The 13780-nt window shown below is 42.1% G+C and overlaps 1 protein-coding gene across 1 annotated transcript in view; it reads right to left on the reverse strand.

Annotated features, from left to right (window-relative positions):
- The window catches only part of fa2h (fatty acid 2-hydroxylase), a 90608-nt gene that overhangs the window by 35430 nt on the left and 41398 nt on the right, over nt 1–13780 (reverse strand). The gene's annotated exons all lie outside the window — the stretch shown is intronic.

A 13780-nucleotide genomic window follows, 5' to 3' on the forward strand; every position in this document is an offset into this window, starting at 1 on the left:
ACCCAAGAACACAATAGGGGCTACCCTTGCTCTCTGCTACCCCACAAGCTTTCATTGTGGATGTTGATCTGTTATCAATCTCCAGCAGAATTAATCACCAAGCCGCCAGCACTACCCTAAGGTTCAGTGAGGAGGAGGCTGTGACACCAAGACATAAAAAGAGGTGATTGCTTGGAGATGCTCCTCAGTTTGCAAGTGTAGCAAAAGGTTTCAGCCATGTGTACTTTTTTTTTCTAATTATTCATTCATGGGATGAGGGCGTCGCTAGCCAGGTAGTTCAGAGTCAACCACATTGCTGTGGGTCTGGAGTCACATGTTGGCCAGAGCAGGCAAGGATGGTAGTTTCCTTCCCTAAAAAGGACATCAGTGAACCAGATGGGTTTTTCCGACAAACAATGCATTCACAGTCATCATTAGATCCTTAATTCCAGATACTTTTAGTTCCACCAGCTGTCGTGGTGGGATTTGAACCCAAGTCCCCAGAATGTTATCTGGGTCTCTGGATTAACAAAAACAGCACTAATACCACTAGGCCATCATGCACCCCACTTCTATTTGGCCTCTGCTTCCTACACCTTTCCAATGAAGTTCAAGGCACAGCACCTCATCTTCTCAGCAGGCACTTTACAACAAGTTTGTTAACTTCAAATCTTAACCTCCTGCTCGATTTTTTTTTTAATTTTTACATCAACTTTTATAGATGCACCATAGACAGCATCCTATCTGGACGCATTCTGCATGGTATGGCAACTGCTCTTCAAGACTGAAAGAAATTACAGTGAGTTCAGAACACAGCCCAGTCCATCACAAAAACCAGCTTTCCATCCATTGACTCCATCTATGCTTCCCGCTGCCTTGGAAAAGCGACCAACGTAATCAAAGACCCCTCCCACTCTTATCATGCAGAAGGTATGAAAAAGTTTGCATACACATACAAACAGATTCAAGAATAGCTTCATCCCCGTTCTGACGAAGGGTCATCGGACCGGAAACGTTAACTCTGTTTTTTCCTTCACAGATGCTGCCAGACCTGCTGAGCTTTTCCAGCAATTTCTGTTTGCGTTCATCCCCACTATTATCAGACTTTTGAATTGACCTCTTTAATGTTAATGTTGATCTCTCTCTGCACCTTTCCGGCAGCTGTAACATTGTATCCTGCACTTGTATGGTATGATCTACCTGTAAAGCACACAAGACAACATTTTTCTCTGTACCTCAGTATACGTGACAGTAATAAAATCAAAATCAAATCTTGGGCAGTTGTTGACAGTGATATTTTTATGCCCCGCGTGACTCATCCTTTGCTTGTTTATTTTCCTGTGGCTCTCGTCATCTTTTCTGACGCTTGCACTCACTCCTCTTTCCACGCTGTTACACAGTCCTGCTCTTTGTTCTTTGCTCCCCTTTCTCCCCATTGCTTAGAACCCATTATATCTTTAACTTCCAGTTCTGCACCAACTGAAACCACTAACACTCTCTCTACTGATGCTGCCTGACCAGACCATCTCCAGCATTGTAGTTTAATTTCCTGCAGCTTCAGGATTGTTGTCAGACACTATCTTGTCCTCAATACATTTTCACCATGTATTAAAGATAGCATGTGCAATATGTGAAAACATGCAGCAGCTTTAGAAATGTACTTTTTCTGCATATATCGGAATACCTTCAAAGCAATGCATTATCTTGATAACATCGCAATGCCCTTCCCACTCTCAAAACATTAGATCAAAAGATTATAAAAGCCAAACAATTTTAAAATTGAAAGTGAAATTGTTAATATCTGCAGCAGACAAAAATACTCAGGAGTGTCAAAACTAGAAAGGACAGAGACGTGAAAAGGTGCAACAATATCTCCTACTGCTTCATCCAAGCTATGATAGAGTTGCATCCTCAAGCCAAAACCTCCCAATACTAGACAATACTGTAAACCGCATCCATAAAAGGGAACGGTCTGCAGAAGGTGACCCAGCATGTTGGAAGTAGAGTTGTGACAATCCAGGCTTGGATAAACACTCTGCAATATCAGGGGAATAAACACGAGAAAAAGTGGCAGCTGATCTCAGAAGGGTAACTTAGCTAAACAACAAAAAGGTGCAATGACAAAAAGAACATTTAAAAAGTCATCTATAAGCACATTGATAGTAAGAGTGGTAAAAGGGAGGAGTAGGATTGCTAAGGGACCAAAAAAAGGGATTTTTCACTTCAAAGTGAGGGACAGACCGAGATAGGTCAATTGGATCCTTTGCCTACAAAACAGATGCTGCCCAGTCCATGGTAACATTGGAGGATACTCATCACCACAAGGGTTTAAAATTAGTAAGGAAGAGGAATTGAGTAAGCTGTCGGTACTTAAAAGTTGATAAAATACCAGGACCAGATAAAGGTGCATCCAAGGATATTGAAGGTGGTGAGCGGAAGTCACAAGACATGTCAATAATCTTCCAATCTTCCCTGGGTTTAAGGGTGGTTCTGGAGGATAGGAGAATTTCAAACATTACATCCTTGTTCCAAAAAAAAAAAAAAAAAAAAAAAAAAAAATTACAAACCTGCCAGTTCAACTTCAGTGGTGGGGAAACTGCTAGAAACTAATCATTTGGGATGGATTTAAAAATGGAAAATGGCACATGGAAAAAATGTGGATTTAAATCAGGAAAAATTAGCTTAGATTTGTTTGCAGAAAAATCAATTCCAAATATTTTTAGAGTTTTTTTTTTTGGAAGAGGTAACAGGGAGATCCATTAATGTGGTGTATATATACACATACATATACACACATTATACACACGCACGCACACACACACACACAATGGGGATTTATACAATGCCACCCAATAGACTTGAGGAAGGTTATAGACCATAGAATAAAAAAAAAGTAGCTAACATGGATAGAAAAATGAATAATTGGAAACAGGCTGCAAAATTGGTCTTTATTTCCCCCCAGAGACTGGTATTGGTGCACTTACACAGATACTCCTCCCAGATCTTGTTGCGCATGGAATAAATTCAAAGCTTATGAATGAAGCAAACTTGGAGAATTGTAAACCGAGGACAGTACAGAAATTCAGAAGAACATTGGCATGATGGTGGCATGATTGGGTAGGTGGCAAGTGGAGTTCCATCCAGAGAAGAGAGTGAGGTGATGCACTTTGATACAAGGAACATGGAAAGACAATTCAAAATTAAAAAGGTGACTATTTCTAAAGGGTACGCAGGAGGAGAGAGACCTGGAGTATATGTGCATAAGTCATTAAGATGGGGGCAGAACAGATAGACGGTACATTAGGCTTCATAACTAGAGGCAGTTGGAGATACTGTTGTACCTTTTCAGGTCTCTGTCCTTGGAGGTCAGGGAGGTTATAATGAACTTATGCAACATTGGTTAGATCTTAACTGGAGTCTTGTTTACAGTTCTAGCACACACCTTATAGGAAAAGGTGCGAATGCACTGGGGCGTGTGCAGAAGAGATTTACAAGAACGGTCCCAGGGAAGAGGTACTTCAGTGATGAGGAAAGATAAAGTTGGGACTTCTGTTCTTTGGAGAGGAGGTCGATCAAAGTTTTCAACATCACAAGGGGTCTGGGCAGAGCAGATGGGGGTAAAGATAGAAACAATACACAGTGTTGTGTCAAATCTCTTGGCTTCTCCCCCAGCAATGTTAAAATGCCAGACTGCCAGCGCAGATATGATGGGCCAAATAACCTCCTCCTCTTCACCATTATGATTCTGTGCTGTTTGTGTGCTCAAGCCCTTCAGTGATACTTATATAACGTGCTGTCTTTACAGGCCACATTCTTGGGAAAAGAACAAAAAACAGATGGGCTAACCTTGTAGAAAACAGCAACCACAGTTAGGAAATGTCAGTGATCCTATCAGGAAGATAAAGTCTGAGCCATGACTCTAGTCCTGGCATTGGTGAATACCATTTTCTGTAACCCTTCACCATGGCACTAGTTAGGATGTGACTTTGACTGTTGGTGGCATGCTGCATTGAAATCACAAGATTGGAAATATATTTACAAAGTACATTCTTTTCTTCTCCTGTATGTTTTTTCATAAGCAGAACAAGTGGTGGTTCAGCCAAAGTACAAATACACAGGTTGTCTATAGGCAATGGAACCCGAGAATGATCCAGGCAAACCACAGAGTGAGCAGAGGACAACTTGTGGAGTTGGGGGGGGGGGGGGGCGGGGCGGCAGCGGGGTAAGCTGGGAGACCAGAAAAAAAAAAAAAAGTTATGGCAAGGTGGTGAGTCAGTCAATCTCATTTACCAAAAGCAAAAAAAAAAGGACAGATGGAAAAGCCTATAGTTTGATGATTATAGCACGACTGCAAGCTGGTGTCAAATCCCTGCCTTATGCCACATTCGTAGAATAATGCATTAAAAACTCATAGGGGTGACATTATCTGCTTCCATGACACAACACAGCAGGACAGTGGCAGAAGATGGCCAATGGTGGAAGGTCATGTTGCTCCATTCTGCCATTGGTTCCCCCTGGACTGAGGTGCTGGTGGTGCTCGCACACAGATTTATTTCATCCCCCATCGCCAATCCCACAAGTCATTAAATTGTCAGCCTCATTGCTAATGACCAAGTGTCTACCATAATGAAGGATTTCAGTCACTTCAGCTGGACTCAATTTGAATAGTTCAAGCTTGCAAATGAGCTGTGTGCACTATAAATTTTGTTGCCCTAGAATGGTTATTGGAGTTCTTAATGGAAGTGTTTCGCTAGATGGAAGGAGATAGACATGGTATCTCAATGACAATCCATTTGGTCCATGGAAATTCTAAATAGTCACAAAATGGTGAGCTGTTGTAAAATGATGATTGTTCCTGGAAACAAAAAAACTAAATAAACAGGATGAGGTTTGCGCGGCCATTAGTGACTTGCAGATTTGATAAAGTAGAAACTCTCCGTGTGTACAAAAATTGGGGTTCACGTACTGAGTCCAATAGCTCCACAAACTTTTCACCAATCACATCCATCACTCTTGAAAACCCTGCTCAGTGAGAAGCAGATTTGAAATTCTCCCTTTCGTTGCAGGGTCGAAGTTTAGGATTTGCCCAGAGAAACATCTATATTTCTTACACGATTCTGTACACCAGTGATTAAAAATCGGTTGTTCCCTTTAGGCCAAGCCAGTAATCTGATCCCCACCTCTGGAATTAAAACCTCTCCTGTCTAACCACTTCTCCCTCCTACGATGCGGTTTAAAAACCTCCCCAGTTTTTGCGGTGAGAGAGTGTAGGAGGATGTTCAGTACAATGATCAAACTGGACAGCCACGTCCCCACATTGAAATAGCTGCCCAGTCATCTGCACTCGTGGGAAATAACCACTCCAAGTAGTAAACGGCGTACAACACTCAAATAAATAGGCACGCTCGCATCCTTATTACAATATGGGAACCTGGTGAGGAGAACAGGACCAGGACAGGGCGGTGAAATTTATCTGCAGGGCTGAAGACAGTAAATTGCAATCTTAAAAAATTTTAGCTTTCACAAGGTCAAAACTAATCAAAACCTGAACCTTGGCTTCACATTCTGTGTGGTACAGCTTTAAGACCTGTAAATTCCAGCTTCACAGATTATTAATTCACATTCAGTATCTACCAGCTTCTCCAAATACCACAGTACTGTGCAGAAATAATAACAATCGTGATCGCTGATACGCGAGATGCAAGAGAAAACACAGCCTTCACCCTCCATTGGTGACAGGATGAGCTGGTTTTATTCATCTCCTGAACCATAAGCTACGCTGTGAAAATTAAACTTGCAGTACACACTTAGTCAGATAGCAATCAGTATCCCATTATGACACAGCAACCTCGAAAGCACATTACTCTTGCAAAAATGCTAAACGGGGTTTGATAAAGTAGAAGTAGGGCATGTGTTTTCTCACGTGGGGTAATCTAGAACCTAGAGGTCATTGTCTTAAATCTGCCACCCTTTTGCATAAAGGGGAGACGTTGGCCTTGTGGTATTATCGCTGGACTGTTAATTCAGAGACCCAGGTAATGTCTGGGGGCCAGTGTTCAAATCCTGCTATGGCAGGCAGTGGAAATTTGAATTCACTAACTATGCATCTGGAATTACAAGTCTAATGATCATGAATCCATTGCCGACTGTTGGGAAAGTCCCACCTGGTTCCCTAATGTCCTTTAGGGAAGCAAACTGCCATCCTTACCTGCTCTGGCCTACACGTGACTCCAGACCCACAGCAATGTGGTTGATTCTCAACTGCCCTCTGGGTAATTAGGGACGGGCAATAAATGCTGGCTTGAATGAATAATAAACAATATAAACTGAGATGAGGAGAAATTCTCTCTCTCTCTCTCTCTCTCTCTCTCTAAAGGGTCGTGATTCTGTGGAATTCACTAATCCCAGAGTGTGGTGGATGCCAGGTCACTGCAAAAAAAAACTGAAGAAGGAGTTAGAGAGATCTTTATTAATGGGTTTTGGGGATTGGCAAGAAAAGTGAAGTTGAGGCCAAGGTGATATCAGCCATAATGACATGAAATAGCAGAGCAGGGTCCAGGAGCTGAATTAACTATTCCAATTCCTCCTCCACCTTCAAGAATGTAATTACTTAAGAACCCTTTCCAATTACATTTCAATTTACAATATTCCCTCCCCAGGTTAAACTGTGATCCAGATCAGAACTCCATTGATTTTTTTTTTAATAGAATCCCTACAGTGTAGAAACAGGCCTTTTAGCCCAACAAGTCCACACGTTAACGCTTGGAGCATCCCAACCAGAGCCATCTCCCGATAATCCACCTAATCTACACATCCATGAACACTACGGGCAATTTAGCATGGCCAAATCCACCTAGCCTGCACATCTTTGGACTGTGGGAGGAAACTAGAGCACCCAGCAGAAACCCACACAGACACAGAGAATATGCAAACTCCACACAGACAGTTGCCCGAGGGTGAAATTGAACCCGGGTCCCTGGTGCTGTGAGGCTACAGTGCTAACCCCTGAGCCACCGTGCTGCCCAATTTTCTTGATCAATTTCACACTAATTCTGGAGGATTTGACTGCTTTCCTAGAGTATAATTACACCAGTTTTCTCCAGCACCCCAACCAAGTGGCCATTATTTTTGTGCTGCCCGAGTAGTCCGTTGAGAAAGGCTGAACGTTAATCTACTTGGCCCCCACATTGCCAACAACAAGCTCTGTGGTAGAAATTTAAGGGTTAGTGATCACTGTGTTACAGAGTTTAGGATGACTATGAAAAAGGTTAAATGAATAATCCAGACCAATAACAAATCAATTGTGGAGAAAACTAACATCAACAGGATAAGAATGAAACTAGTTTGAATACAGTGGGGTCAAAGGTTGACTGCAACAATGGCAGCTAATGATAGACTATTATTTTTGAAGGTAGCCTAAACAATCAACATATATTGCCTCAAAAAAAGTGTAGGGCAAACAAATTCAGAACTCCCTACAGAAGGCAGGCATTAAGTGGGGGGTGGGGGGGGGGCGGGGTGGGAAAGAGTGTTCATGACATGTCTCAGAGAGAGGCAGGCAGACAGAATGAAAAAAAGAGATGGCTGTGAACACAAAAGGAATTCCCAACAGGAGACACATAGGTCCAAAAAAAGGAGACCAGAAGATGATGATTTATACATGGAAGTTGAGGGCATGGCTGAAACATCAAATGCATACTTTCCATATGTCCTTACTGAGGAAGAAGGTGCTACCCAAAGTTTAAGATGAAGAAATTTCAGAAAACTGCAGGGTTTAAAATTGATTGAAGTTTTAGATAAGCTGCCTGCACTGAAAGTTGGCAAGCCACTGAGACGAGGGGAGATGAGTCATGGGGCATTGAGAGAACAAGAACTGAAACTGAAAACTGCAGAGGCACTAGTGATATTTTTTCAGTCATCCTTAGACTCAGGGGTGACTCCAGGAGGTCAGAAGTATTGCAAAAATGTTACAATAATAAAAACAAAAAGAACTGCAGATACTGAAAATCTGAAACCAAAGTGCTGAAGAGACTCAGTAGGGTCTGGTGGCATCTGTAGAGACAGAAATGCAATTAATGTTTCAAGTCCAATGACTTTTTGTCACTACGGTTACTGCACTTGAAATATTAACTCTTCTTCCTTCTGTACAAATGCTGCCAGACTTGGAGTTTCTCTAGCACTTTCTGCTCGTGTTGCAAATCGTTACAGCCACGTTCAAAAAAAATAACAACCCAAAAAGAAGCCATGCAACTAGAGATTAGTTTAACTTTGATGGGTAAGGAAACTTCTGGAAATATTAATTCTAGATAAAATTAATACTGACATGGGCAGACTGCGGGTTAATTAAGGGGAGCAGCCCTTTAATTAAAGGGAAAATTCTGTCCAATTGAATTGGAGTTTTTGAAAAAGGTAACAGAGAAGTTAATACTGTTGATATGGTGTTCATAGACTTCCTGAAGTATTTGATAGTGATATATCAGAGAGTTGAGAGTAGAGCTGGAGTTCTTTTAAAAAAAAGTAGTCGCATTGATATAAAATTAGCTGTATGCCAGGTAACAGAGTAAACAGTGAACTTTTTTTGAGGCTGAGGTGTAGCCCTGTACAGGAATTCCACAAGGGTCAGTGTTGGACTGCTTATCTGAACAATTTAGACTTTGGAATGCAGTGCACAATTCCAAACTTTGCATACAATACAAAACTTGAAAGCACTTTAAATTGCGAGGAGGACAGAGTAAAAATTCAGAAGGACGTTGAAACATTAGTGGAAGGGGCAGATGGGAGGCAGAGAAAGTTAAAATGTAATGAAGTATTAGGTGATGCGTTTTGGAGACAGTACAAATTTAAGGATTCAACTCTAAAGGGCATACAGGACTGGTGCAATCCGGATGCAGATATTTTCTTACCAACCTGCTCACAGATGTAATTACACATCCATGATGGGATTTGAACAGACTGCCTGGCCCAGAGCTAAGGGCACTAACACAGTGCTACAAAGCAACCTTGAAACGTATGAATCATAGAATCCCTACACAGAGTGGAAACAGGCCCTTCAGCCCAAAAAGTCCACACCGAACCTCAGAGCATCCCACCCAGACCCATCTCCCTATAAACTAATCTACACCTCCCTGAACACTATGGGCAATTTAGCATGGCCAATCCACCTAACCTGCACATCTTTGGACTGTGGGAGGAAACCCACGCACACACGGGGAGAATGTGCAAACTCCACACAGACGGTTGCCCGAGGCTGGAATTGAACCTGGGTCCCTAGCGCTGTAAAGCAGCAGTGCTAACCACCGTGCCACCCAAGTATGCATGCTTATGAATCATTAAAAGATGGCAGGACAGGTTGAGAGCGCAGTTAATAAACCATAGGGGCAGAGCAAGGAGGTTATGTTGAACTAGGATAAGACATTCAAATAAAACATGAACAGAAGATGAAGATCTGAAACAACAACACAAATTGCTGGAGATATTCAGCAGGTCTGGCATTTGTGGGAAGAAAGCAGAGTTAAATGTTTCATCTTCAGTGACCCTTTTTGAGAAGGTAAAGAGTCACCGGACTTGAAACGTTAACTCTGTTTTCCTCCTACAAATGCTGTCAGACCTGCTGAGTTCCTCCAGCAATTTCTGTTTTTGTACAACACATCAGTTCGATCTCAGCAGGAATACTGTCTAGTTCTGAGAGCCACAATTTAAGAAGGGCATGAACATATGGAGACAGAGTTCAAAAGGAGATTTATGAAAATGGTTCCAGGGATGAAACATTTCCGTTGTGAACATGAATTGGAGAAGTTGTCAAGACTTTCTTCCTTGGAGAGGATTGAGCAAATATCTGCTTGAACCGTTGAACAAACAAGAAGTGATCTTACAAAAAGAAATCAGAAGGACGTGCTCGGACTCATAGAAGCTTTGAGAACAAACGGATAAAAATGTAAAGTAATTAGTAAATGAAGCAAGGGAATAATTTCACACAGGGTGTGGAATGCACCATCTTAGGGTGTGGCGGAGGCATTCAAAACTATTTGATGGCTATTTGAAAAGCAAATGTGCAGCGTTACAGGAAGAAGGAGAAAGAATGGCAATAAGTGTAATGCACTTTGAGAGAGCCGGCATAGACTCGATTGGCCAAATAACCTACTGCCGTACTATGGCAATTCTGTGAACAGGCCTTCTGATCTCTGGAGATAGACAGACAGGGCCATTGCCCAGTGTCCCACATACTGGCACCACTCTCAGATGAGGTAGTGAGCCAGTAACACTGACCAATTCTCTACAGTCCATAACCCAGCCAAGCAGCAAATAATGAAACCTGTTTATTTTGACTAAATCGTGCTTGCACAGTCAATCTTTGGGTAGCTAAATGCACTGTGTTACCCTGAGCAGAGTCTCAAACGTAAACCGTAGTTATGTTGACGGGCTGGTTGCAATATGAATAGTACTGTGCTGTTACACAGTATCCAAGGGCTTGGTGATCTATACTGTCTGACCTCCCGTTAGTCCCTAACCAGAGGTTCTTTGTGGAACTCCCTCCCCAACGGCATTGTGGATCTACCTGCAGACATGGACTGCAGTGGTTAAAGGGATGCTCAGCTGCAATTGGAGACAGGCAACAAATATTAGGCCCAGCCAGCAACACCCACATCCCAGAAGTGATTTTTTTTAAAAAAAAAATCAAGTGCACACTTAGCAGCATGGAAAAAGAAAGAAAATGGCATTAATTCAGCTTAAAAACATAACCTTCACTGGATTCAGTGCACTAACAACTTCTTAACCAAGTGGCTATTTCACAAAGCTCTGAAGAAATAACTCCAGACATCTTGGAACAAAATAGCAGGACAAACTCAATCTTGGGCACAATCACACTGGATTGAGAATATACTAGTGCACAGACAATAGATACCTGGATCTCAGGCAGGGATTTGATGACCTGCAGCAATTATTTCCAGGGAATAATTAAAGATTTTTTTGAACAGTTATACAATTTTCCCTCTGCAACTGACAGACATTTGTTAAATACGTCAAGATATTCATGTATGATTACCCATTGTGTAATTTGGAACACTGACTGGGATATCCTCAGTTGCCAATACTGCTGTATCACATGGTTATGCTGCAAAGGAACTGGTTCGGTCCAATTCCCATTATCCGAGAACAGTATAACCTCCAGCAGTCCATGCAAATGAATCAGCATGTGCCAATTCTCGGTCTCGATTGAGAGCAGCATCTCTGATGCAGAGCCACAACACTAGGGCGAGGTCCCAGTGCTAGGAGGGAAAACACCAGAGTTTTTGGGAGCAGGGTAAGAGTGGGCTGCAGCACCCTTCTCCACATCTAGCTGATAGGTAATGAGCACTGACAAGTGAATATAAAGAGGGGCCAATTGGTAGGTAGTCTGATGGGCAGGATTGACCAGTGGTGTTCCATAAGGATCAGTGGTAGGGCCTCAAATTAACATTTATCAGCGACTTGAATAATGACCAAGTCACATATCCAAAATGTGCTAATTATGCAAAGCTTGGCAGCATTGTAGACAGCATAAAAGTATAAAGGAATATTAACAGACTAGGTGAATGTGCAAAACTGTGGCAGATGGCATTCAATGTAAGGAAGTGTAAGGTTATCCATTTTGGACTGAAAAAGGAAAGATCGGGATACTTTCGAGATGGTATGAAGTTAAATACAGTGGATGTTCAAAGAGAATGGAGAGTTCATCTCCATAAATCTCTAAAATTTCACAAAGTAGTACAGGAAATAAAGAAAGCTAAAGGGATGCTGGGCTTTATATCTGGCACTCTGGAGTACAAGGACACAGAGGTTGAGTTGCAGTTATACAAAACCCTGGTTATACCCCACTTGGAGTACAGTGAGCAGATCTGGGAATAAAGAGGATAAAGGCCTAGGAGTGATTACAATGTAGGTTTACAAGAATGGTACCTGGATTTCAGTGGTTAAATTATGAGGTGAGAGTTTACAAATTAGGCTTGTTTTCTCTAGCATTTAGAACATCAAGAGGTGATTTGCTCAAAATCTTCAAGATATTAAAAAAGGAAAAGACAGGATAGATAAAGATAAACAATTTCTATTGATTAGAAATTTTAGAACTAGGGGGCATGGTCTGAGAATTAGGGCCAGACCATTCATTCAGGAGAGATGTTCGGAAGCTCTTCTACACAGAAAGGGTGGCAGATGTTTGAAACTCTCTTCCATAAATGACAGCCAATGCAGGATGATTGTTAGTTTTAAATCAGAGATAGATAATACTTTTTGCTTAACAACAATAAAAAGGAGTAGGCCACAGGTCAGCCATCATTTAATTGAATGGTGGAAGGGCTGAATGATCTACTCCTGTTCCTACATTTTAATTGGATGAACTGTTGGGGAGAAACAGGGATGCTGGTCAGAAGAGAGATCACACTATCAGATGGGTGAAAATTTAAATAAAACCACTGCACACATTTCTTTATAAAAATACATGAGTTGTTCTGCAGAAGCACACACAAAAAAAAGATATTTTGGCGCATGTGAAAACCACATTCCAAAAGCAGTCACAATCCGGCTCGAGTTTAAGGGGTTCAAAGCTGAGTCAAACCACGACTGCAGTCAATTCTTTTTAAGAGGCACATTCTGTGCAACACTTCACAGTACATTCAATTTTCACCAAAATTATCAAAAATTGCACTATACTAACACTGTGACACTGCTTTATACCGATTCTGCGCAAGGATGTCTGGCACCCAAAGCATGCAATTGATAGATAGAGCCAGTATCAATTCTCAGGACAGTTACAGCCCTGAAGGAGGCCAAGACATCAAGAGATAACAAGGTGTAGAGCTGGATGAACACAGCTGGCCAAGCAGCATCAGAGGAGTAGGAAGGCTGACGTTTCGGGCCTAGACCCTTCGATGCTTGGCCTGCTGTGTTCATCCAGCTCTACACCTTGTTATCTCAGATTCTCCAGCATCTGCAGTTCCTACTGTCTCCAAGACATCAAGGCCTGCTCTCTGCAAAAGCAATTCAGCTCGGGGCTGTGCCTCCGACCTCTTTCGATATTCTGGCAAATCCTACTTGAAAGCCACAAGTTTTCAAAACAAAAAGCAAACAAACAGACTGCAGCGGGGGATAAGCACAGGGAATGTAGCTCAATGCATGAGAGTTGAACATATGCAGAAGCTAACCATTTACTATGAGGAAGCTGTCAATCCTACGAGACTTGCATTTTGGAAACCAACAGCTGTAATGTGCAGTAACAATTGAACCAAATATAAAGCAACTAAGCATCCTGGTCATGGCTTGTCCCATTTTACAGTAACAATGAACAATTGGCAGAAATCCTGCAGCCGTGGGAGGGGCTCGAGTGGAGATTTATTAGAACAGCACTGGGGCTGCAAACAGCTACAAACGCAGAGTACATTGACGGGCTTGTGTTCTTGGGTGTATGGAAGATTAGAACAGTGATTGACTTGAGGTATTTGACATGACGAGTCGATGAATCATATTCTCATGTGGTAGAGTTCAAGTTCCACCTCACTCAGGTCATCACGTATCACAGGTAAATGCTTACGTAACAAAATTAATTGGCATTTATAACTCACTCAGAGATAGTAAGAACTGCTGATGCTGGAGTCAGACATAACACACTGTGTGGAGCTGGAGGAACACAGCAGGCCAGGCAGAGGAGCAGGAAAGTTGACGTTTCGGGTCAAGACCTTCTTCTGCAGAAGAAGGGTCCTGACCCAAAACGTCAGCTTTCCTGCTCTTCTGATGCTGCCTGGCCTGCTGTGTTCCTCCAGCTCCACAG

Source organism: Rhincodon typus, chromosome 15 (assembly GCF_021869965.1).
Source record: "Rhincodon typus isolate 14 chromosome 15, sRhiTyp1.1, whole genome shotgun sequence".
NCBI classification, from domain to species: domain Eukaryota; kingdom Metazoa; phylum Chordata; class Chondrichthyes; order Orectolobiformes; family Rhincodontidae; genus Rhincodon; species Rhincodon typus.